The following is a 27774-nucleotide window of genomic DNA, read 5'->3' on the forward strand; positions in this document are numbered from 1 at the left end:
TTGAACAGCGTGTCAGGTTCATCACTTATCATGTTACAGTGACAGCTAAAACTCTGACCTGTACTGTACAATTGGTCACTCAAGTAGCATGACTAGAGGCTCAAGATCCCTCAATGTAACTGCTCAGAGCTAGGATTGGTCACTCAAGTCTGGATGGTTAGAGGCTCAAGTTCAACTGGTTTGTGCCTGTGTCCACGAACAGGACATTTCACCCTTTCTATAAAAACAGCATATTAGATGGAGCTATTCAGGCCATTTGAATGGGATACTTACATCAACATATAGGTCAGAACACCTGGACGGTCATTCTTGAGATGGTTTGCCGGTGAAAGGAAATATGGAAGACAAAACAGTGAACTCTGGCGGGAAAAAGAAAAAGAAAGGTGAAAATCTGTGATTACATGTAGGTGGTTACACCTAAGACAAGTTTGAGTGATGACGATGGTTAAGTGCTTTGATAGATGTCAGCCAAATGATGTACGGTAGAAAGAAAAGAGGAAAGATTAGAAAAGAAAAGAATAAGAAAGGAAAGACTGTGCCACTTCTATTTTTAACAGGGATAGGAACAGGATCAAAAGTTTCATGAAGGATGGACTCATTGATAGTGAAGCACAATCCAGCAAATTGTAGAGAACAATGAATTACCCCCCCTCGATGCCTCCAGAGGGGGGAGGGTGTGCACAGAGAACCCATGATGCCTCCAGAAGGGGGAAGGTCCACAGAGAACCCACGATGCCTCCAGAGGGGGGAGGGTGTGCACAGAGAACCCACGATGCCTTCAGAGGGGGAAGGGTGTGCACAGAGAACCCATGATGCCTCCACAGGGGGGAGGGTGTGCACAGAGAACCCACAATGCCTCCAGAGGGGGAGGGTGTGCACAGAGAACCCACGATGCCTCCAGAGGGGGGAGGGTGTGCACAGAGAACCCACAATGCCTCCAGAGGGGGAGGGTGTGCACAGAGAACCCACGATGCCTCCACAAGGGGGAGGGTGTGCACAGAGAACCCACGATGCCTCCACAGGGGGGAGGGTGTGCACAGAGAACCCACGATGCCTTCAGAGGGGGGAGGGCGTGCACAGAGAACCCAAGGTGCCTCCACAGGGGGGAGGGTGTGCACAGAGAACCCATGATGCCTCCAGAGGGGTGCGGGTGTGCACAGAGACCCCACCATGCCTGCGCAAAGGGGAGGGTGTGCCCAGAGAACCCCCGATGCCTCCAGAGGGCGGAGGGTGTGCACAGAGAACCCACGGTGCCTCCACAGGGGGGAGGGTGTGCACAGAGATTGAGAGAACCCATGATGCCTCCAGAGGGGGGAGGGTGTGCACAGAGAACCCACGATGCCTCCAGAGGGGGGAGGGTGTGCACAGAGAACCCACGATGCCTCCAGAGGGGGGAGGGTGTGCACAGAGAACCTACAATGCCTTCAGAGAGGGGAGGGTGTGCACAGAGAACCCACGATGCCTCCAGAGGGGGGAGGGTGTGCACAGAGAACCCACGATGCCTCCAGAGGGGGGAGGGTGTGCACAGAGAACCCATGATGCCTCCAGAGGGCGGAGGGTGTGCAGCGAACCCACGATGCCTCCAAAGGGGGGAGGGTGTGCACAGAGAACCCATGATGCCTCAAAATGGGGGAGGGTGTGCACAGAGAACCCACGATGCCTCCACAGGGGGGAGGGTGTGCACAGAGAACCCATGATGCCTCCAGAGGGCGGAGGGTGCGCAGAGAACCCACGATGCCTCCATAGGGCGGAGGGTGTGCACAGAGAACCCACGCTGCCTCCACAGGGGGGAGGGTGTGCACAGAGAACCCACAATGCCTCCAGAGGGCGGAGGGTGCGCAGAGAACCCACGATGCCTCCACAGGGGGGAGGGTGTGCACAGAGAACCCACGATGCCTCCATAGGGCGGAGGGTGTGCACAGAGAACCCACGATGCCTCCATAGGGCGGAGGGTGTGCACAGAGAACCCACGATGCCTCCAGAGGGGGGAGGGTGTGCACAGAGAACCCACGATGCCTCCAGAAGGGGGAGGGTGTGCACAGAGAACCCACGATGCCTTCCAGTGTTGTAGTCGAGACCTTTATGTACGAGACCGAGACCAAGGCATTCGAGACCGAGACCAAGACCGAGACCAGCTCTTTCAAGACCGAGACTTTTGCAGTTTGAGACCGAGACCAAGATGACCGAGACCGAGACCTTGCACAACATATACAATATATAGGCCTACATGTAGTTCATTAATGGTAAACGTGGTGGACAATTGGCATTAAACAGCAAAATTAAGTGCAGATTTTACATGTAAAGCACACAACATATTCCATATTCCATGAAAGAGTTTTATTTGAACTCTGGGAAAAAACAGCACACAGTTATTTTGACCATGAAGGCATGGACTGCCGATGCTACAGAATTTTGTATAGAGTATACGGCATAATTGTATATTAAACATGTACATGTACAGAGTTTTTGTGTTCCATATGTATAGAAAAATTAACGTGGGTGGGCCATGTCCAAATGTTTAAAAAGGCAAAACGTGGGGTCTGAGTTGCTCGGACTATGCCAAAAGGTGTGCATGAGTTCAGTTTATGAGTTATTCTCTGTAATGATCAATGGACACGTTAGTAGGGTCACACAACATCGTGGGCAGTTCCCCATTAAAAGTACATGTACATGTAGCCTACATAAAAATCAGGATTTTACCAATCCAAGTTTCCTCACTGATGTGTAAACATTCTACCGTAAGAATACTTTCCTGACACTTTGTTTGGAACAAGAGTGAAGAAAGACAAAAGACGACCACAATTTAAGTTTCTAACAAAGAATTGTACTATCCAAATGGTACCTGACTCATCAACTGTGTAAAAGGGTCATTAAGATGAATGCACTCTCCTCTATTTATACAATTGGCATGAGAACGAGTTCTGTCGGCCGGCCACGTGTTATGTGCTATGCGTGGCGTGCGTGCAGCCCGGCGTGTCATGTGCATAGTACAGTGTGTACATGTACATGTATGCATTGCATACACACAACTGACGTATGTGTACCAGTGAAATGAAAGAGGTACTGCATGCAGGGTACCAGTGCTCCGGGCGGAGAATATGCATTAGTCTCCATTCCAGCTTTGATTTCATTCTTTATCGTGAATACCATGTCGTACATGTTCCAAGCATACATGCGGCATTGCGTGCAGTTCGGAACTAGACTCATTCGGAGGTAAACTTGCGCTGCAAGCAGCACTGCTGTATACATACAGTATGTGTGCTGTATGTACCGTACGATCTGCGTACGTGATTTTGCCGCGGCTGAGCGTGAATTGTTGTCGCATATTTTCTGCAATTCTGTCATGGTCTCGGCAGGTCTCGGGTGGGAGACCCGAGACCTCGGCATCTAAGACCGAGACCAAGACTGAGACCAACCCTCCCGAGACCGAGACTCTTGTAGGCCGAGACCAAGACCGAGACCTCCAACACTGATGCCTTCAGAGGGCGGAGGGTGTGCACAGAGAACCAACGATGCCTCCAGAATGGAGAGGGTGTGCACAGAGAACCCACGATGCCTCCAGAATGGAGAGGGTGTGCACAGAGAACCCATGATGCCTCCAGAATGGAGAGGGTGTGCACAGAGAACCCATGATGCCTCCAGAATGGAGAGGGTGTGCACAGAGAACCCATGATGCCTCCAGAATGGAGAGGGTGTGCACAGAGAACCCATGATGCCTCCACAGGATGTGTGCAATCAGGCAAGGAAGTCAAAGATCTATAAAAAAGCTAAATGCAAGACAGTCCACAGGTCATCTTATAAGTCCTTTAAAGCACACGATTTCAGAGACTGATGTTGCGCACATTTCATGAAGTCCGTAAGCAGGTAAGCACGGCAAATATGCACAAGTGCCCACAGTCACTCTCTTGCATGTGTTTTCTACATGAAACACAAACATGCACAGGTTCAGTTTGTGTACACAGATGGTTGCCAGCACAAAGTGACCCACGGTCTTTTGTGCAGTCCTCTTCACTGCATTTGATTTACTGCACAGTTATATGCACGAAACAGTAATGCACAGTTGTTGGGCAGCACAAAAGTGCAATCTGATATTCCTGTGAGGGACACTTGGTGCAGTGCACAACACGCCACAGCTTTGCTGTGCTTGATGTGTTTACCAAGTGACCCAAAGGGTGACTTCCGCATAAGAGGGTTAAAGAATACACAATTTCAGAGACTGATGTTGCACACATTTCATGGAGTCCATAAGCAGTAAGCACCGCAAATGGCACACTTACTGTTTCTCTGATGGAAAATTTGCTCAACTCAGTGACATAACAATGAAAAACTGTGAGCGTATTACCATTTAAAAGGTTAGCAAACTTTTCAACTGTAGTAAGTACATGTACAACTTTAAAGCAGCTCCATAGGCCTTTTAACAAGGCTGCCATGTCTGTCTCGTTCCCTTTTGGCCCACTGGCAGTAATGTAACTTTACATATTGATAAAAGAGAACAGCCTATTTTTTTCCTTCCAGCCTCAAGTTGGTAACATTGTTTTAAATGGTAGAAAAGTGAACTGGCTGCCATGTGAGAGAGGTCTATGAATTGAGAACCCACAATGCCTTCAGAGGGGGAGGGTGTGCACAGAGAAATCACGATGCCTCCACAGGGGGAGGGTGTGCACAGAGAACCCACAATGCCTTCAGAGGGGGAAGGTGTGCACAGAGATCCCACAATGCCTCCAGAGGGGGAGGGTGTGCACAGAGAACCCACAATGCCTCCAAAGGGGGGAGGGTGTGCACAGAGAACCCATGATGCCTCCAGAGGGGGAAGGGTGTGCACAGAGAACCCACAATGCCTCCAGAGGGGGGAGGGTGTGCACAGAGAACCCACAATGCCTCCAGAGGGGGGAGGGTGTGCACAGAGAAACCACAATGCCTCAACAAGGAAGTGTGCAATCAGGCAAGGAAGCCAAAGATTTATAAAAAAAGTTCAATGCAAGACCGTCCACAGGTCAGCTTATAAGTCCTTTAAACCATAAAATTTCAGAGACTGATGTTGCGCACTTTTCATGGAGTCCATAAGCAGTAAGCACGGCAAATGGCACACTTACTGTTTTTCTGATGGAAAATTTTTTCAACTCTTCTGAGACATAACAATGAAGAACTGTGTGAGTGTATTACCATTAGAAAGGTTAGTAAACTTTAATTTCTACTGTAGTGAATTTAAGTACAACTTTAAAGCAGCTCTATAGGCCTTTTGACAAGGCTGCCATATCTGTCTTGTTCCCTTTTGGCCCACTGGAAATAATGTAACTTGACATATTGATAAAAGGGAACAGACCAGTTTTTCCTTTCAGCCTCAATTTGGTTACATTGTTTTAAATGGTAGAAAAGTAAACTGACTGCCCTGTGAGAGAGGTCTATGAAGCAAGGCCCCAGTTTTTAGCAGTAGAGTGCTTTCAAGTACATGTACACTTTACTTTAACAAGACAAAATAAACAGCAGGGGTCAGTGCCACAGTGAACACTCAACAACTTAAACATGATTAGTGGGGGGGGGCAGGTGTGCACAGAAAGCCAGTGAACATGGGACAATATGAGGGTCTAACCATGGACCATGCTGGAAAGCTAAACATGATTAGGGGGGAAGGTGTGCACTGAAAGCCAGTGAACGGGGGTCAACATGAGGGTCTAACCATGGACCATGTTGGAAAGCTAAACATGATTAGGGGGGAAGATGTACACAGAAAGCCAGTGAACGGGGGTCAACATGAGGGTCTAACCATGGACCATGCTGGAAAGCTGAACATGATTGGGGGAAAGTGAGCAGACCTGCCACCTTTAGAATCGCAAAAGTGTATTTGAAGGTTTCAAAATGTGTATTTTTCAATAAAAATGTGTATTTTCCCAAACAAACAGGAAAGACAAGCTTGCAAGTACCTGTGTGGGACTACATACTATTTGAACTTTAATACTAACTCGTGCATGCTTAAATGGACCTTATAATTTCCTGGTGTTGCTCACAGCAGTTGCTTTCTTGCATTTACGCAACAGTTCATTTTGGTGTTCACGTTGCTGCCATGGCCTGGCTGTGACTTGGGTGTATATTTTGTTTGTGAGAGAGTCTGACAGGACTGCAGTGCTTAGGCTGGATCTTGAGTTGGTCGCATTTTTGCGCACTATGCTGAAAATTCTTTCGTCCTCAGCATTGCTGTGGGAGATGGACAGTATTGCGAGAACCAGCTTTAAGAGGTGTTGATACTTGAGATGGATGGTTGCTTTGTCCTTGATATTGGAAATATCAAGCTAACTTTCATCTGCCCTTTTCTCCAACAATGAGTCCATAGCCAGTTCCCCATCAACCTGGTAGTTTGTAAACTCTATCTCCAACTGGTAAAGTTTGTCCTCTATGATATGAAATCTCTTCACAAAATACAGCACAGAAGAGAAGCCTACTGCAAGTCGTTTGTTGACATTTGCCACCTCTGCATGTTTCAACAGCACATCATTCAAAGGAAATACTTTCTGACAGATCCGTAGAACTCCTCCAGTTGACTTGATGTGAACTGGTGACTACTAATGAAGCCTCTAATTTCCTGACCTAGGACTAGGTCTGCATTTGCTTTTTGGTTGTTTGGATCCTTGTACTGGCATTCCCTCAGGTCTGATAAAGGTTTGAGGATGACTGGTCTCACAAATCTCAGCATAACATCTTTGAGAAAACCATTCAGTTTTTCATGAAGCACTTGTATCATTGGTTCATCTCTCTGAAGTTCTAAACTCAGATGGCTGAAGAGTGGTAATACTTGTTTTAAAAACAAACAATAAAGTTTATTGCAGTCAGCCAGAAGTGTTGCATGAATGTTTGCAACTTTTGTGGTTTCACTCTTGTCAGACTTTGACATTGAGGCTGCATTACCAGTTGGTTTGGTAGTGGTTGATGTGGTGCTTTGCTTTGCTGTTCTCTTGAGGGGAGCTGCTTTCTTTCCTAGGACTGCAGCTGTACTCTTGGCCACGGGACTTGATGTAGGTTTCTTCTTGGGGATTGTGTAGGCATCGATTGCCCTGGCAAAATCATTGCTGCTGCTCTATGAACTGTGAACTCCAGAGCTCTTTCCAGCACATGATGCTGTTGTAATGCTTGCACTCTCTTTGGTTTGCTTCGATTTCTGTTTCTTTGGTTGATTTGAATCGTCCTCATTCTTTCTTTTCACTGACCCATGACCAGCTTCCTGCTTGAATTATTCTAGCAATGCAGGCCACCGTTCCAATAGTCTGTTCAAAGCTTTCTCAAGGGAGAGCCATCGGGTGCACACGTTTCAATATCTTGTGATTTGCTGTGCCACACAGGCTCTGCACTCCTTTCACTTTGTAAAACCCCGACTCCTTAACTGACACAAGATGTTTTTAGTAGCGCTGAATTTTGAGTCTCAGTAACCGAACTCAAAGCAATCGTTCTGGCCCAAGTGCACAGACAATTCAGACTTAAAAGATGTCTTTGTTGACAAACAGAAGTTGGTTAAGAATAGAAGTTTCTTTTATTCTCAAAACTTCGCCTCATGCAAGGCTCCTCACAGTCAAACAGGGAGTTGGTGAGGAAAACTGTTTGCTAACAAGTATTTCACCGCAGCAAAATACTTCACAAAGCAAGTATTTTCTCAACATGAAAACACTTCACAGGCTCAAAGCATCGAAGCTGGTCTCATCAGACTTTAGCTCTCGGCTCGCAAAGTTCCAACTTGATTTCTCAACACCCTTTGAGGGTTGCTATACTCTACAAATCAACTATATTAACTTGGTTACTGAATATAAGTCACAAGTAAATTATTTGCAGTAAGGTTACATCACCCTGCTCTAAATTGATGACTAATTCCATTGATCAATCAGAATAAAACCAAATGATGTAAACCCATGACTTATATCAATTACTTAATAAAGTTTCACCCCTTCATTTCAAAGAAATATTATTCCATGAAACAAGGAAAGTTGTGGGTGCACTGGCTTCCGCCCCCACATTCCAAGTAGCTAACCAAGTTTTATCAAGGGGTCAACTGGCCTTGGTGAACATCTGGTGTTTGACTCATTGACCACTACACTTTTCTGGAAACCTTTTCCCAAAATCTCAACACTGCGCTGTGTTCCCTAAATATCAAGTCGATGGTCACATGGACTTTATTAGTGTCTACGGGATGTGATATTTGGGGTCAACAATTTATTACAGAGTGGACGTGAAACAAGGGGTTTGGGTGACAGTCAAACTGTATGGTTGGTTTATTGCTCTCACTTCTCTTCATCCAAGTTCAATGTGGGTTTGAAGCCAGGTGTAGCTTAACATAATACAACACACAAAAGGCAAAGTTATAGAGAGGCGAAGTTGTATACGAGTGTAACTAAACTATGGTTTGGCAAGACCATTGGAAATGCAAGTCAGACGGAGTGGGTACGGTACGTGTGTGTAGCATCGCACAACTAGGCTACACTCATCAGGCCGGGCTGTGGTGGGAGCTGTCCTGGACCACCACGGTGACTAGCAAGGGCTGGACGGGGACAGCGCCGGTATGTACCGACCGCACTGCCGCTCAGACCGCAATGTGTTGAGCGCAATGATAAGATCGCCGCACTGTGTACCATTGGCTCAGCGTAGAGACGGGGAGGACTGGACTAGTTAGCAGGACAAGGGTGGCGAGGGACACGGGGGTGTCTCGCCCGGCAATCGGTTCGGACGTAGCGGTGACGGGCCGCTACGACTCTCACTAGCACCCTGGGCTAATTCATACCGCTCTCGCATCGGTCCAAGCTAAGCTAGCTGGCCATTCATATGGTTACATTTCTTTGCCATAAGAATGGTTATTATCGCACTTATCTCAGAAAGGGTCCAACCGCCGCACTACTTTAGGTTCCGCTCTCACAACAAGGGTTTGGTCCGCCGCACCTGACCGACGAGTCAGGGAAAATCTGCTCTATTTATAGGATTCTAGAGGCTTAGGAATTAATAAAATATGAGCGTCGCTGAACAGCTCAACCAATGAAAATCTTCCATCTCAAAGGGTCACATGACTTCCTGCTAGAGTCGTGTGCAAGAATCTAAGTGTCGTGTGTAAAAAGGTAAAAATACAGAATAAGAAGTCATGTGTACAAAGTGTAGAGCCGGGTGCCTGAAAGTGCTCACCCGGTCATCTGCGGCAAATGATTGACAGTTACAAAGTCTGAGGTTTTGGAACATTAGCATTTCAGGGAACCTTACCACACGTAGCCACGTGGAGGGGGAATTTCGACATGCCAAAACTGAGCAGAGAAAACACAAGGATAAAGGAGTGAAGGAACACGCGATCACGCCAGAGTACAGCATGAATAACTTAATACAAAATAAGCGTCTCTGCTACATGTCCATAATGCATAGCTGAGCTACATAAGAGACCCTGAGAAATGCAAGGACAGAGAACAAGTAAAACTAGGGGGCGCTAGAATTCCAAGATTTGCGGGTGCGTAAAAATGGTCACACAGTTCTTTGTGGTGCTTGGACGACTTCTCCAAATAATAGCAGATGAAGATCAGTACATCAACTGGAGTGAAGGGCAAAGTGGAAGCTTCTTTTTTTCTGCTGCCAAGTGAAGACAGTGGCAGGGGCATCCAAGAACCAATCTATCTGGATTCTCCTTCCTCACCAATGCTGCTACACCTGCATGAATGCCCATCATCACAGATACGTTGTCTGCGGAGAAGCAAGTGCAATTCTTCCATGGGATCTGCTTTTCTTGCAAGGCTTTGTTGAGTAGTTAAAAGATGTTTTCCCCTGTTGACCTTTCTTCAGTAGTAGCGATCTCCAGTAACACCCCCACAACTTTGTTCACTGTTTCATCAAAGTAGCAAACGACGACTGGATATAGCTGTTCTTCAGCACCCCTATCAAAGCTACCATCCGTTGACAAAGAGAAAAGCATTTGTCTCAGTTTTCATGTGACACCATCTGGGGAAAAATAAGATACAGGAAAATGCAACAAGTTTTCAGCAATATTTTCAATTAGTTCAATTGGCAAAATGTGACCTGGTATTTACTGAAACTCAATTTGATTAACTGAGCGTAGAAGCACATGGTTTGAGGATCAAAATAAAAAAAATGAAGTAACACAGCTTCACCTCGAATGGGGATTTGTAAGAAAAATTTCACAAGACAGTAAGTTAAAAAGTGCAAACAGATTATGATGCCTATTAAGCAGGAAGTGCATGTCGTAACTGCAAGAGGTCATTAGACACAGAAATGACAAAATCCCATCTTCATATACATGTATTGGAATTCCAATTGGCACTTCAGATTGATTCATGCTTTTACATGATTTACAAACCCATCAACATTTTGAACATACATCCATTATTTATGCATCAATTATAATTGATTGACTGAAATAGAAATGTTGGCCCCCCCAAAAGGCCTAGGCTACAGCTACATCATCAATCATGCATCATCATGGCACTGAATTAAAATTCACACAAAAAATCACAAACAACTTGCATGCATGGCAAGTAAACACTACAAAAAAAATTGGGTTGGCGTAACCTGGCCAACCCTAAAAAATATCGCCAACCGTAGTGTTTTATGGTTTTTTTTTTTTTTTAAAGTTCTGTAACCGCCCGACCCTAAAAATTATTGCCACCCAGAATTTTTTGGCTTTTGTTTTTGTTTTTTATGTGTTTATCTATACTAAAAGTGACTGCATTGCATAAATAATTGGACATACAAAATTTTGAAAAAAATGTAGCAACTGACGCACCCTATTTGTCTGTGACCCATTAGGCCTACATGTATGCCAACCCAACAATTGTTTAGGCCTGATTTTCCACAAAATCCACTGATAAATCCAAACACTGAAACAAATAACAGTTATGTGAGTTACTCACCTTTAGTCTGTTCACCTTGGGGTCGTGCAATAGCGGTAGTTTTTGTCCTACTATAAGCAACCTCGGATGCAATTTTGCTGTCTGGAAACATCGTCATCACTATGTCTGTGAAATCATCCGACGACCCGAATGGCAGATTGTGCCAAACTACATAGTCTGTTGAAAGGGTCTCGGCTCTGACGGTGCTTAAATCTTCAGAAGACATGAACTTTCCAATGCTGTGGGTCGCATTCTTTTGATTCACCGATGTCACAGTGTTTACTGCTTTCAATGTTGCGAGATACATCATAACTCCCACTATGCGCGTACTGAAGTCAGACCTACACAAAGTGCAGTGAGCGTAATGTTTACCTCTCTGGTAAGTTAATATGAACTCAAATTTCTCTGTATATTCCCTTTTGAAAGATTGCTTCCGTTTTAAGGGGTGTCCTTTTTAAAAGTTGAAGCCATCTTCATTTATGCAGTTTTATAATTACGTCGGGAATTTTTTTTGCATGCACATGAAGGTACATTCCACAATGCATGCCGATCAGTTTGGTATGCAACGTTCCCATTGGTCGATACGTACGCTACCAGGGACATGTGTACATTGCGTGCACCACTCACGAATGCTCTACTTTACAAGTTCGCAATATCAAACTGCGTGACATGTGACTTAGTCCTGCTTGCAACCACTTTAGCTATTTTAGCTTAGATTTCACACAGCGCCCTCTTGTTTTCTGTCCATGTCAAAATTATCAAAATCCGTATTTTGTGGTGATAAAAACATACAGTAGTATTTTTATTAATTTTTTGTACAAAATACGCCAAAATCGTACTAGTTGGCAGGTATGGCAGAGCGCTAGTGAATGTGGGTTAACATGAGGGTCTATCCACGGACCACGCTGGAAAGCTGAACATTATTAAGGGGGGAAGGTGTGCACAGAGAGCCAGTGAACAGGGGTCAACATGAGGGTCTGACGACAGACCATGCTGGAAAACTGAACATACAATCATACCATTTCACCACAAACGTTGAGTATTCATTTTCCAAGGAATGCCAATTTCCTTTTTCCTATCTCGATGTAGGTTTCCTCCATGTAACTTCTTCCATGTCTAATAAAAGTGCCAATTCTCACCCTATCTACATGCAACTTCAATGGAGAGATTGGAGAAAACTGAAAACATCCCCAGAATAATCAATGCAGGTTTTAAGTGCCCTACTGCAGCGTAGGGCACTTCCATGGTTACTCGTACAGAGAACAATAAAGTTGTGCATTCATAGTGCCACCGCACTGAATGGTACATTATCTTAGTATTCCCAAAATCCAACGGGATTTTCCATTCTAGTAAGAAAACACTTACCTCTGTTTACCTACATTTGCATATCAGCGCCCATGCGCATCAAACCTCGCTGAAAAAGGTCGCCCAAGTCACACCCTCCATGCCCACTGCATGTCCCCTCCATAAAAGGCTGCACAGCACTAAGACTCATTCTATTATTTTTTTTTTAGGTTTCTTGATTTTATTTATTTGGAATAGGGACGGATGGTAAACAGAGGTGAGTGTTTTCTTACTATGGAATGGAAAATCCCATTTGATTTTGGGAATTCCATTACAGAAAACATCTCACCTATGTTTACCTACATTTGAAGAGTAGCACCGTTAAGTAACAATTTGGGTGGGAAGGGACAGGCAGGGTAACGAAGGTCTAAACTGAGTCCATTCAAATATGAAAAAGGTTGTTTAGACACACCCAGAAGCTGCTAATCTGGTTGTGAGAAATGGTAGCTTTCTGGGGTGTAGAGGCTGATGATCAGCCGACCTGCTTGAGGGTTTTCCTGCTCACGACACCCTCTGCTTGAACCACATCCTTCAGGTAGCATGAATAGAAGGTGGTTAAATTCTCCCTGCAGGTCATTTTCATTATGCCTGAAACAGAAACTCCAATCTGGTGGGCAGAGGATGTTAAAGCTGCTTGTCTCCTGGGCACCTGATTTCGATCCTCAATATCGAGAGGGCTTACACGTATTATTGCCTCCGATCTCATTTGAGCAATCGTGGTCACAGAGGCCGGGCAACGTAGTTGGACGGTCGTGATGAACAACTGCTTGATGTCACCTTGTAGGGTCGGCAAACGAGTGAAGAAATGTGTGGAAGCTCTTGAACCAAAATGACAAAGGTCCATCCTGTCTGCGGTCTAGAGGTGGAGGGCCTCAAGTAGCATGGTCAGGCAGAACTTGTTATCAAACGGAGCAACAGGCTAGAGCCATAGATGTAGAAGGGAAAAGACCACTGCACCTCAAATACAACCTCACAGAATACTGGAAGGGCAAGGAGGCCAACTGAGATGGCACCCAGGCTGTTAAGAAAATGTGTGTGGTCGTCATCTCAAGAAGGTGGGTAACTTTGATATTGCCAACCCCCCCCCAGCTGAAGTCACTCTTTGGGTCATTTGGTAAACACCTCAAAGAAGCACAGCTGTGTTGTGTTGTGCACTGCACCAACAGTCCCTCACAAGAATATCAGATTGCACTTTTGTGCTGCCCAACAACTGGCTTCACTATTTCATGTGCATCGATGTGCAGTAAACCAAATGCCGTGAAGAGGACTGCACAAAAGACCCTGGGTCATTTTGTGCTGGCAACCAACTGTGTACACACTGAACCTGTGCATGTTGGTGTTTCATGTAGAAAATACATGCACAAGAGTGACTGTGGGCACTCGTTCATATTGGTGCTGTAAAACCAAAGGAGGGTTAAAATTGTATAAAGTAAGCTGAGTAGTTTACTGAATGGCTGTCCAAAAATAAACCAGTAAGGAAGGCTCGGGCCTTTACGAAGTACCTATTATAGACTGTGCTGTTGTATGGGCACTGTTGATTCCAACAATGATCACAACGAACCCTAAACTACCTGTGCTACATGCATCTTGTATGCACTTGTTTTATGGAATGTATGGCATGAAATGGGACGATGACAACCAAGACTCACAAAGGTAATAAAAAACCTGTCTTAAGCAACCTAACTACACAGTTGACCATGCCTGAGAATTACAAGCAGATGAAGTCCTAATGTACAACTTGCGCCAGTCAAGTTAACCACTATGGGAACCCAAGGAGAAAGAGGTCAACCCAGGTCACACATACATGAACATGTAGCGTCTAAACTCATGGAAGCCGAGAAGTAGACGGAAACCTAGAGCTGTGCTAATGAAATTTGTGGGAACATCCTCACCAAGGAAACAACCTTGAAGAACAAATATGAATGCAGGGAAAGGGGGCATATTCTGTGAATGAACCTGTACAACTGTAACCTGGACATGTTGGGGAAGTGCAGGAAGACTAACATAACACCTAGACATCCAAAGGCTATCGTAACTAGAGTACAGTACAAAGGCAGCCAGTTCATAACACAGAAATAAAGTGGAAGGCAAATGGTAACCAAAGGGGGATGCTGCGGGTCCAGCATTATGCACCACTGCGACATGAATGGCGGACTTGTACCTTGTTCAAGAAACACACTGAGCAGGAGGCGCCTACCCAAAGACTATAGAATTCTTTGTAGGGGAGGCGAGGCAGAGCCGGCGCTAGAGCTGTAACAAGGAAAGTGATTATGACTCAAAACAAGGGTGTGCAAGCTAAGGCACTCTACCTGAGCGTGACAAAACTTGCATCCTATGCGGCGCACTGCTCCTGGAGCAGCTCTAACAGGGGGCCGCAAAGTGCAAGAGCGCCAAGTTCTGAGAAGGTAAATGCACAAACACGCCAGGACGCAACGCACCCGAAATGAGCATACATGTATGGAAGGCACCTAGAGATTGTGCACGGAACACACTGAAAAGGCGCAGCCAAATATACTCAAGAATGGTCTGCCCATGTCAAGTCACCGAATGCACACAGCAACCCTGCCGGAAGACCTTGAACAGGAGGGTTCAACTTGAAGTGACACCACCGAGTAGGAAAATGCAGTGCTGCGAGTTAAATTTGAGTACGGGAGTCCCTATAGACTGAAGCTCTAAGCAAATGTAAGGCAAAGGTGACTAATGACAACAGCTTCAGTGGAATTAGAACTATTACAGCTGCAGAAGATTTAATAATCTTCCAAGCCTGAAGTAGTCTTGAGACTGTACATAAATGTTAAAGTATCGGGACCCACATGACTGCGTCAAGTTCTGATGCTAAGAACTAGGAAACGAGTGAGTTCAGGAAATAAATGTGCCGGTACCAAGCAGAATACAAAAATATTCCGTGCAGTTAAAGAGAGTGGCTAGGCCTATTGGCAAAAAAAAACACAAAGAGATTAAGACACATTGATTACTGTGAATAGAACTGCTCCACAATGGTTGAGGAGCACATCGGTCAACGAAGGAAAACGGGATCTAATCCCCATGACACAATCAAAAATCTATTTTGAGGTAGACCTACACGCACAAGTGCCAAAATCGCTACAATCACCTGACGATAAGGCAAGACATGTAAATAAGGCACGATTGGAAAAAAAAAGAAGCTGACATGATTGAAGCTGACCTACATGTACTTCTGTCATCACTGTAAGTGATAGATTAGCCAGCTAAGGAAAAAAGAGGCCATCTTTATCAGAGGATAAATGACAGGAGAAAGTGTTCCGACCCCCAAGTGTCAACGGGGAAACGGACCTTGATTCCACCATGATCCAACGAGTGGGAGCGAGGCTGTGATAAAGAACGGGCACGAACATAGCGCTGAAGTCAGGTGCAGAGGTAGGTCTACTGTTGGGAGCAGTCGGCAGAACGACGCCAAAAAATAGTTCCAAAATTGGGAGAGACAGTTACATCGTGGGCTATTGCAAAGGGTGAAGGAATCTGCCAGAGAAAATGAGAATAGTTCTCGGGAAACACTGCTGAAAGATCTGGATGCTCGTAGTACCGGCGGGCTAGAGTCGTTTGAAGAGCAAGACCAAGCACTTGCATGAGAATGAGGTTGAAGCTGTTGCGTCTAACCTGTCTCTGCAACAAAAAGGTTGTCGTCCACGTGGCTAAAAATGTGCTACCGACTTGAGGCGGTGGTGGTGCCCTGGGCCTCTGTGACCAAGCGGGGGTGGCCGGACGCTCAGATGACTGTGCTGCATTGAGTGCCAGGCCCCGCTGTTCTGCACACACTTGGACGTTGCACTCTGCTGCCAAGTGCTCACTTAGGCTACCGAAGGTTTGCGGAACCTGACGGGGAGAAGCCCTGTTAGGTGCCAGTCGCGGAGTCGACCCCGGGGAATTTCCACTCGTACAACACGGCAGAGTAGACTCAGTCGACACGGTGGAAATGACATGCTTGGAGGGTGATAAGGCTTGGAGGAACCGTGGGATTTGCCTCGAGCATGGCTTGAACTATACATAGAAATTCCAGTCCTGTGTTCGGGTTTTGGCAGACTCCACCATTTTTACATAGAAAATAGCGTGGTTGCGTGTAAACGTGAAACTCTATTGTTAACTAAATTCACACGATGTCGACTACACGCGTCGCTGAAAATAACTAAGACCAGTCTTTGTGCTACGCAGCCTTTTATGGAGGAGACATGCAGTGGGCGTGGAGGGTGTGGCTTGGGCGACCTTTTTCAGCGAGGTTTGATGCGCATGCCTGCTGATATGCAAATGTAGGTAAACAGAGGTGAGATGCTTTCTGTAATGGAAATTGTATTTATGACTTCAGAGAACAAGGTCATGTTCCCGTACAAGCCACAGTGCTGTTTGCTAAGTAGTATTTTGTAGCGGCTTTCAGAAATGGGGTTAAGGCATCCCTTTAAAACACCCATTTCTTGTATTCTATATCAACTTTCATAGGTACAAAAAACACAATAATGGTAAGCTCAGGTTTCTTTACATTTTGAAAGAGAGCATTTGAAAAATCCTGAAATCAGGGAAAAATCCTGTCAAATCTTACCCCTGAGCTTTGCAGTGTGCTTCTGTGCTATGCTATGTGATTCCAACAGGTGCTATATGATTTCAGCACCAGGACATTCACTAGGACTGCAGGCAGAGAGGTAGACGAGTCAGGATACTCACTCATGTCACACTACAGTCAGGCATCAATGCTGTGGATGTAATAAGAAATTCAAGGCTCAAGATACAATTGAATGCCTACTAGTACAATGTACGTATCGGCTGCACCGTGAAGTGACATATTTACGACAGTTTTGAATGCCTACTAGTATTAGTACAATGTACGTATCGGCTGCACCATGAAGCGACATATTTACGACAGTTTTGAATGCCTACTAGTACAATGTACGTATCGGCTGCACCGTGAAGTGACATATATACGACAGTTTTGAATGCCTACTAGTACAATGTACATGTACGTATCGGCTGCACCATGAAGTGACATATTTACGACAGTTTTGAATGCCTACTAGTACTAGTACAATGTACGTATCGGCTGCACCGTGAAGTGACATATAGACAACAGTTTTGAATGCCTACTAGTACAATGTACGTATCGGCTGCACCATGAAGTGACATATATACGACAGTTTTGAATGCCTACTAGTACAATGTACGTATCGGCTGCACCATGAAGTGACATATATATGACCGTTTTGAATGTCTACTAGTACAATGTACGTATCGGCTGCACCATGAAGTGACATATATATGACAGTTTTGAATGTCTACTAGTACAATGTACGTATCGGCTGCACCATGAAGTGACATATTTACGACAGTTTTGAATGTCTACTAGTACAATGTACGTATCGGCTGCACCGTGAAGCGACATATATATGACAGTTTTGAATGTCTACTAGTACAATGTACGTATCGGCTGCACTATGAAGTGACATATTTACGACAGTTTTGAATGTCTACTAGTACAATGTACCTATCGGCTGCACCGTGAAGCGACATATATATGACAGTTTTGAATGCCTACTAATACAATGTACGTATCGGCTGCACCATGAAGTGACATATATACGACAGTTTTGAATGCCTACTAGTACAATGTACGTATCGGCTGCACCGTGAAGTGACATATATATGACAGTTTTGAATGCCTACTAGTACAATGTACGTATCGGCTGCACCATGAAGCGACATATATACGACAGTTTTGAATGTCTACTAGTACAATGTACGTATCGGCTGCACCGTGAAGTGACATATATATGACAGTTTTGAATGTCTACTAGTACAATGTACCTATCGGCTGCACCGTGAAGCGACATATTTACGACAGTTTTGAATGTCTACTTGTACAATGTACGTATCGGCTGCACCGTGAAGCGACATATTTACGACAGTTTTGAATGCCTACTAGTACAATGTACGTATCGGCTGCACCTCGAAGCGACATATATACGACAGTTTTGAATGTCTACTAGTACAATGTACGTATCGGCTGCACCGTGAAGTGACATATTTACGACAGTTTTGAATGTCTACTAGTACAATGTACGTATCGGCTGCACCGTGAAGCGACATATTTACGACAGTTTTGAATGCCTACTAGTACAATGTACGTATCGGCTGCACCTCGAAGCGACATATATACGACAGTTTTGAATGTCTACTAGTACAATGTACGTATCGGCTGCACCGTGAAGTGACATATTTACGACAGTTTTGAATGTCTACTAGTACAATGTACGTATCGGCTGCACCGTGAAGCGACATATTTACGACAGTTTTGAATGCCTACTAGTACAATGTACGTATCGGCTGCACTATGAAGTGACATATTTACGACAGTTTTGAATGTCTACTAGTACAATGTACCTATCGGCTGCACCATGAAGTGACATATATATGACAGTTTTGAATGTCTACTAGTACAATGTACGTATCGGCTGCACTATGAAGTGACATATTTACGACAGTTTTGAATGTCTACTAGTACAATGTACCTATCGGCTGCACCGTGAAGCGACATATATATGACAGTTTTGAATGTCTACTAGTACAATGTACGTATCGGCTGCACCGTGAAGTGACATATTTACGACAGTTTTGAATGTCTACTAGTACAATGTACCTATCGGCTGCACCGTGAAGTGACATATTTACGACAGTTTTGAATGCCTACTAGTACAATGTACGTATCGGCTGCACTATGAAGTGACATATTTACGACAGTTTTGAATGTCTACTAGTACAATGTACGTATCGGCTGCACTATGAAGTGACATATTTACGACAGTTTTGAATGTCTACTAGTACAATGTACGTATCGGCTGCACTATGAAGTGACATATTTACGACAGTTTTGAATGTCTACTAGTACAATGTACGTATCGGCTGCACTATGAAGTGACATATTTACGACAGTTTTGAATGTCTACTAGTACAATGTACATATCGGCTGCACCGTGAAGTGACATATATACGACAGTTTTGAATGCCTACTAGTACAATGTACCTATCGGCTGCACCGTGAAGTGACATATTTACGACAGTTTTGAATGCCTACTAGTACTAGTACAATGTACGTATCGGCTGCACCATGAAGTGACATATTTACGACAGTTTTGAATGCCTACTAGTACAATGTACGTATCGGCTGCACCATGAAGTGACATATTTACGACAGTTTTGAATGTCTACTAGTACAATGTACGTATCGGCTGCACCATGAAGTGACATATAAGCGACACTTTTGGTGCACCACAAAGTAATGTACCATCTCAAATTTGTTCACACAGCACATCAGTTCATGATGCAAAGGACACCGTGCATGTAATAAGGTTGTTGGGACAGATGACCTCGTTGTAACAGAGACCTTGTATTATTGGCAAACAGAGAAAGCAAAGATGAAGGGAAACCTAACACTTTTCTTGCTATATTAATTTAAAGCAAGATATGTTGGATTTTAAAAATCAATGTTTGACTACATGTACATCCAACTGAGTTCAATTTGACTTAGTGACTCTGAATTGAAAGGTTAATGTTGCTGTATTGCACCGTAGAAAACATTTTGAAGTGCTGTTTGCCTTTTCCGAAGAGTGTACCATTCAATGGTGGTTGGCCAAGAGCCATGTACTCTGAATAAAATATCAACAGCAAACTGGAAGAGAAATTGTTAACCTTAGAGTAGTGGAAGAGGATCCAGCGAGGACAGCAGGTACCAGACACATCAAGGAGGAATCTCCAGCTCTACGTGTACAGATTTGTCTCAATCAAAGGATGGTGACGGCATGCATCCTGTCGTTGGCTTTGGGGATGGTGTCTCTCTGTTGAACAAATGACAGATATATAAGACTTAAAGGTTTTCATGGTGAAAGAAACTAGATCTATAGTAAAGATTGCGGTAACACCATGTATTTATCTCTTCTTTGAGTATGTGTGGTTCTGAGAAGAACCGGGGAATAACTCGACGTTTCGAACAGTGTACTCTGTCCGTCTTCAGGAGACTGTCTCCTGCAATCTTATCAACTCTTCCCTGGATGGAATCCCGCAAACCTGGCCTAAATTTCCAAACCCCCTCCACTTTTCGGCCAATCAATCTCATTTTTCAAAAGAAACTGTGGGGCAACTGTTTTTATACTGATGAGCTCAGCAGAATTTGTCACTTTAATTAGTGCACTGCAACCTTCAGATTTAAGGCATCCATACTGAACCCACAGGCAGGCTCTCTTGATGGAACATTTCTTTGGAGTTGACAGTATGGCAGATGAGAGGGGCACGCTGTTTCAGGTTAAGCAGGATTTTAGCCACAGGGACAGTAATGGAAATGCTGATGGAAAATTTCAACCATGGATTTGAAAGACCTGGTAGAGTTTACAATGCATGCACATGGAACACTGTTGGCAGTGATCATAAGATATAAAGCAAAGCAAATGACGCACCTGTAGATTTCCCTTCCTCAGATAAACCATCAGAACAGAAAGATAAACGAATTGACAATTCTGGCCCAAGAGGTGGTGGAGTTCATTAGGCTCAACATTCCAACTGAAGGAGCGGTCAGTGCCTGCAGCCAACAAGAAGAAACTGAGTTCAGGGATAAACTGCTGTGATGTATCAGTGATGCCACAGACATGACAGAGGATGATGGTTGCCTACTCTTATGATAGTTCAGGGTGGATCAAGATAAGATTCTCAAACTTGGAGTGCCTTTGGTTTTACTATGATGGGATCAATTGATAAAACGTTAGATGACAACTGGTAAAGCTCTTCACAGTATGACACTGAGTATATCCTAGTTACTGTATTAGCCACAAGAAGACTGGTCACAGACAAGATGTGATCCGGTGTGAGTTTACAAGGTCAGTGTCCTGAGTAGGAGTGGTTTCATTCAGGATGCACCGGGAGAGCTATGGACTATATTCTCTGTAGAAAGCCTATCCAACTACCCATTGCTGTAATGATGAGGCTTTTACAGACAAAAGCCTCCGTTCAGAACAGGGTCCATAATATATAATGGTATTACCTGATCAGGAAATGTTGATGTGAGCTTTTGTCCTGAAATAGAATATATATGTACAAATTTGTGCAGTAAATATATATGACCTTTTAAATTAGATCTCTTCCCACAGGAAATTGAAAAAGAAAATAAAATTAAAAAAGATACCCTCTCAGATTCAAACAAATCCACAATAAAATATTAAGCCCGCTCGACCGATCTCTTTTTTTTATGCGCCAACAAGCCACATTAATGACGCTAGAAATGTTATGTGACTCGGGTAATACCATAACACATGTATTTTCAGCCCCATTTCCAACATAGGCTATTCTCTGTAAAACCCTCGGATTGGGTGCTCTCTTATCAACATTTTGGTGGAGTTTGCCCTCTTCAGTAAACCCTAAGAGAGGGTAAAGCGCTCATACACGTAGGTCCCTTTTCTTTACTGCGCGTCAAGTTTGCTTTAAAGATAAATTCGTTATCAAGCTTGTGCCCATGGAACAAGGAATGTAGTGCGCCTGTGTCCCGTATACCACTCGGCCTTTGGCCTCATGACATATGTTTAAGCCATCAGAAAAATAGTGGAGAGCACACTATTAGACTGTTAACATTTCAAATCATAGAAATATGAACAAAGAGCTGTTCCCCCGAGATACCAGTATGAAGGTATTTCTTATACTACAAAACAAACTTGGACGAGTTCAAGAATCTATACACGTGTGCTTGATGTAAATGTATGGCTGAAAGCTAAAAGTTAAAGTGGGTGCACCCAGGACAAGTTTCAGTGATAACAATGTAGTTAGACAAATGTCGCCCCAATAATGGCTGGTAGAGGCCTCTGTACAAAATCCCAGATGTACATGTAACTTCCCGTCATTGGATAAGTCTTCCACAGCCTTCAAATGGAAAGAAAGGATCCTGTTGTGACTACAGTGTACTTTGATCAGCGATAGTTACGTGATCAACAGATTCTATTCAAATTGATCAATCAATCACACAGATCAATCAATTAATCAATCACCCCCCCACAATGTCTTTATACTAACAACAGGGAGAGGGCAATCTGACAAATTAAACCCCTCCCCCAAAAAAGAACTTCAAGACAGTCTACAGGCAGGGGTGAGATTAGAGGAAAATGCAATAGGTAGGAAAAAATCACCAGAAAGTTTGAAGGCTCCACAGGAACAAAGAGTTTATAGCATACAGGTATCATTTGAGTTTAAGGTACCTCTTCAAATACCCATTTCTTGCTATTAAAATTAATTGAGAAACACCTTATTGGTAATCTCAGCACTTTCCAAATTTTAAAATCCACACGAAAAAAGATAATCTGATATCATGAAAAATCCTGACAAATGTCACCTCTGTACAGGTGATCTTCTTCCAAATCCCCATTTTCCCTGATAATGGCCAAAGTTTACAACCTTCCTAGTCACATGATTTTACGTTGACAAAGGTTCTGCATGTGTAGTTCATGGAGATAGTGAGCACAGAAAAAAGGCACGCTTACTGTTCCTTGGATGGCCAAAATTTTCGGCCGTGGAAAACACTGCTTCATAACACAATCACCAGTAAAGAGGGCTCAAGGTACATGTAAGCATAATTTCCTGCTATAGTAAGCACAACTTGGAACCTGGTGCCATGAAATTGGTACCCGGTTCTTAGAGAGCAGAACGTGACAGTACTGCAAGGATTAGTGCAGTATTGAACACCTGACAGCCTCCTATGATGGGAAGGGGGTGCAGAGAGAGGCAATGAACATGGGTCAACATGGTCTAACCACGGACGGTTCTTAGGAGTGGAGAACGTGACAGTACTGGAAGGATTAGTGCAGTAGTGAACACTTGACAGCTAATTACTATGATGTTAGGAAGGGAGTGCAGAGACAGCCAATGAACATGGGTCAACATGGTCTAACCACAGACCGTGCTGGAAACCATGCTGAACATGTAGCCGGGTCAGTCCATGCAGTTGGGACACAATATGAAACGGTGCCAAATGTTACATGGGTTCCATAACAATGAACAGTTATTTCCCTGCATGTGGATTCCAAATTGACATACATCCTGCAAGATCTGATCCTGAAAAATCTGAACAAATCTCACCCCTGCAATTTCCAGTGTGCTTCTGTGCAATGCTTTGCAATTCCAACAGGTGTGGTATGGTGTCAACGTCAGAACATTGGCTGGTACTGCAGGCAGAGAAGTAGATGAGTCAGGATACTCACTCAGATACCCACACCACTGTCAGGCATCAGTGCTGTCAATGCGATAAGAAATTCAAGATGTGGGTGCTAACCTTTGCTGCACAGAACGGAATTCTTTCAATTATGAACCTGATGACCCTAACATTATCGAGGCTTTGCTGCACAGAGCAGAATTCTTTCAGTTATGAACCTGATGACCCTAACATTATCGAGGCTTTGCTGCACAGAACGGAATTCTTTCAATTATGAACCTGATGACCCTAACATTATCAAGGCTTTGCTGCACAGAATGGAATTCTTTCAATTATGAACCTGATGACCCTAACATTATCATCGCTCAAGATACTTGTCTTCATAATCTATCAGTTGCACTACGAACAGTACAGCAACATCCAGATTTTGTACACTTGTTATGACAGTTGGTGGTGAAGGAACTATCCAAACGACGATATGCATGTTGGGACTTCACAGATTACCTTGTTGTAACAGGGACACTGTAGTCTAGCAAAGCAAAGATGTAGGGAAAACCTAAAATTGATCTTGCTATAAGCAGGATACAGTCATAAATCAATGTTTGACTGTATCCCATTTCAACTTGTCTGGTTGACTCTGAGTTGAAGGGTTGGTGTTACTGTGTTGGATTGCAGATTATATGTTGAAGTGCTGTTTGCCTGTTCTAAATAATGTAACATTAAATGCTGGTTGGTCAAGAGCACATACTCTGGAACAAAATAAAATAAAGAGCACACAAGAAATGAGACTGTCAACCTTGGAGTAGTGGAAGAGGATCCAGCGAGGACGGCAGGTACCAGACACATCAAGGAGGAATCTCCAGCTCTACGTGTACAGGTTTGTCTCAATCAAAGGATGGTGAGGGAACGCATCCTGTAGTTGGCTTTGGGGATGGTGTCTCACTGTTGAACAAATGACAGATACTAAACAGTCAAGGGCTGGTGGAGAAATGCCCCAAGGGTCAAGACCACTAATCTCTACAACTATCTCCGTGCCACATTGGAAACAGGAAACAAGGGGTGAAATAAACTAATCCAAGCCCATCAATTTAAAGTTCAGGGCTCAATTACATGCAAGCCATCATTAATGGATTTTTTGAAACAAACATCATTTTTTTGTTTTGTCCCTACTTTTTTCATTTGTTTTCAACTTTTTGTTGGTTAGCTTAAATTCAACCCCGAAAAAGAACAGCCTGCTCACAGCAATTTTTAAAATGGCTTCCCTATACTTTCTCATTCACTGTGGACCATTTTCATCTGTAAACTTATCAACTGTTCCTCTGGATGGAAGCACCCAAACCTGGCTTAAATTTCCAAAATACCTTCATTTTTCAGCCAAACAATCTCATTTTTCAAAAGAAACTGTGAGGCAACTGTTTCTGTAATTAGTGCACTGCATCTTTAAGATAGATTTAAGGGATCCATACTGAGCCCTTGTGAAGTCCACAGGTGGGAACCCTCTCTTTATGAACCATTTCATTGAGGTTGACAGTGCGGCAGAGAGGGGCACACTATTTTAGGTTCAGCAGGATTGTTTAGCCACAGGGACAGTGATATGTTGATGGAAAATGTCAACCATGTGAAAGATGTGGTGGAGTTTACATGCAAATGGCACACTGTTGGCGATGATCATAAAATATGTAACTAAGTAAAGCAAATGAAACACCTGTAGATTTTCCTTCCTCATACAAGTCATCAGAACAGGAAAAAAAACGGCTTGACAATTCTGGCCCAAGATGTGGTGGAGTCCATTTGGCTCAACATTCCAACTGAAGGAGTGGTCAGCGCCTGCATCCAATAAGAAAACTGAGTTAAGGGATGATGAACTGCTGGGAGGTATCGGCGATGTCACAGAGGATGGTGGTTGCCGATACTTTCAAGCTCAAGATAAGATTTGCAACCTTGGAGTAGGGCTGGTTTCACATTGGTATAGTCAATTGACAAAATGCCAGATGACAACTGGTAAAACACTCTTAGTGTCAAACTGCTATATCCTAGCTTAGGCACAAGAGGACCGGTCACAGACAGGATGTGATCTTGTGTGAGTTTACAAGGTCAGTATCCTGAGTGGGCCCTGGTGTATCATCCAAGATACTTAAGTTTAGGGGGAGCTGTGGACTACATTCTCTGTAAAAACCAGTCCGACGACCCACTGCAGCAATGAAAGAGGCTTTCAACCATGTAAACAGTCGCCAAAATACATTACATGTACCTGATCAAAAACAGATTGACATGATCTTTAAATTATACTTCAATGATACAAATTGGTGCAGTAAATATATGAACAGGTAAAGCATTTTGTAAGAATTTCAGGGAAGATCAATGTGAACATGCATTCCTTGGTGCATGACACTGTCTAATTCTCACTGCATTCCACTGTGCTTCAGTCCAATATTTTGCATACCAGTCGTCTAGTAGCCACGCCCTTGGTTACATTCCATAAAAGGTCAATGAGGTCATCCGAGTCAAGTGGCCAACAAACAATTTTTGATTGGAAGCCGCGTTCCACATCCTGTGCTAATTGACTCAAAGGTAAGTCAACAGAAACTGCACTGCCAAGCCGGTCGTCGTACACACACGTACATGCGCGGTGCTTACTGAGAATAGTGCGTACATGATGTATGTATTTGAATGTATTAAGGAATTTAATCGTTCAAGTTGTAGGGCTGAGGTGGCTATGCCTAGGTACCTAGCTATGCGCAAAGGTACATGCATGACTTTTTACTGCTACGTTATGATTTGGGTTTTGAAACGTATGTTTGATAGCCTTTTTGTGACAATCATTTTTCGGTGGGGGTGTTTTGGAGCACGCGGGCAGTGAACACAAATCTAAAACTTTCATTTTCATGTTCTATACCTCAGGTAATACCAACATATATTTTGGACCTGTTTCCAACAGGGGATATTCTCAGTAAATGCCTCAGATCACGGGCTCCCTCATCAATAATGGCTGCCCCCTGGAGCCATGCTGACTGGAGTTCCTATCCACCCTGCGTAGTGGCACCTTTGGTGGAAATAGCACCTCAATCATTGTTTACAAATGATAAATCCTCATTACCCATTTGGGTTAATGGTTAATTGAGTCGCTACCAACAAGACTGGGTTGGATTGGACACTGCCCATGAAAACAGGTCTTTCCAGCTGACGAGGGGGTGTTTCAGATGGATATTCATAACGCTGGGCCTCCCAAGTGAGACACGTCGAGGGGTAAAGATGCAAAAGGTACATGTACTGTGACTACGTGTCAGGACATGCATAAGTGAGCGAGGGCGCTGTTTATTTGGCAAATCAGAGATCGTGATTAAAATTTGTCTGTTTCCACAGGCTCTAGCTCATCTGATTAATTTTTAATTTCAGAATTTTCAAAATTTCAAGTGAAGCCAGCATTTAATTTATTGAAATAATTAAGGTACGAATAAGAACAAACATTTTGGAAATGTGACGTTTAAGTTTTTCAGTCAATATCCACACTCATTTTTGTAAGTACACAAGAAAATCACAGCTTGCTCTGCATTACGCTTGTACATAAAACATCTCGAACTATCCCTGCTTCAAACCAAGTTTTCTTTCCTTTGAAGAGTCCGATAGAATCCAAATTTACCTGTATACATGTATATATCAAAATATTTCTAATGGCATTTTCTCCAACTTTGCTTCTAAAAGAAAATAGCAAACATAGTTGAAAGGTTTATGAGCCTCGATCCCTGTAAAGCAGACCTACTGGACCAAGGCCTACATTTATGCACACTGTAGATAGACCACACCCATGGTCGCTATGCGCTAATGACAGTCATTATGCCAGTCAGCTTGGTAGCTGGGGCAGGCAGTACCGGTATGGCACCTCCTGCAGTTTTTATGGACAAAAGGTTTAGAAAGGAAAACAACACAACGGCCTACAGGCCCAGAATCAAGATGTAATAGGCCTACATGTTCATGTACCCACCAGAACTGTGGGGTTCATCATCCAGCCATGGAGGTAGGAAAAGACCTCCATGATCCAGCACTCGCGGCAGTCTCCCGTTCGTGGGAGCGCAGCGGACAGGACGAACATTTCGGGCAGCATTAATAATCTTACGAGTTACAGCCTCGCTAAATCACCAAATAACTTGAGATATCAGTGTATCTTCTTGGTAATTACATGATAATAAAAAGCCACTCTCTTTTTTTTAAATTCTAAAACAAATTATGCATTAAATACCGCGGATTATTGTAGCCATGGCCTTACATGTGCCTCAGCTCAGATGAGTGGATCTCGCGATGCGCGACCTGTCGACACGTCACATGCACAGCACGCGCGCAGCTAGGTAGCCATTCAAGCACTCAATGATAGCGCCC

The 27774-nt window shown here is 43.9% G+C and overlaps 1 long non-coding RNA gene across 1 annotated transcript; it reads right to left on the minus strand.

Moving 5' to 3' along the window:
* Window positions 1-27774, minus strand: LOC147797877 (uncharacterized). Its single transcript, XR_015426985.1, has 8 exons — window positions 27383-27774; window positions 25106-25227; window positions 24197-24342; window positions 23328-23481; window positions 20669-20790; window positions 19908-20053; window positions 16771-16921; window positions 1-359 (listed from the first exon to the last, which is right to left on the minus strand). It is a non-coding gene; the product is annotated as an uncharacterized LOC147797877 (long non-coding RNA).

This window comes from Acanthaster planci, linkage group LG10 (genome assembly GCF_054643075.1).
Source record: "Acanthaster planci isolate LZ-2023a linkage group LG10, COTS_SCS, whole genome shotgun sequence".
NCBI lineage: Eukaryota > Metazoa > Echinodermata > Asteroidea > Valvatida > Acanthasteridae > Acanthaster > Acanthaster planci.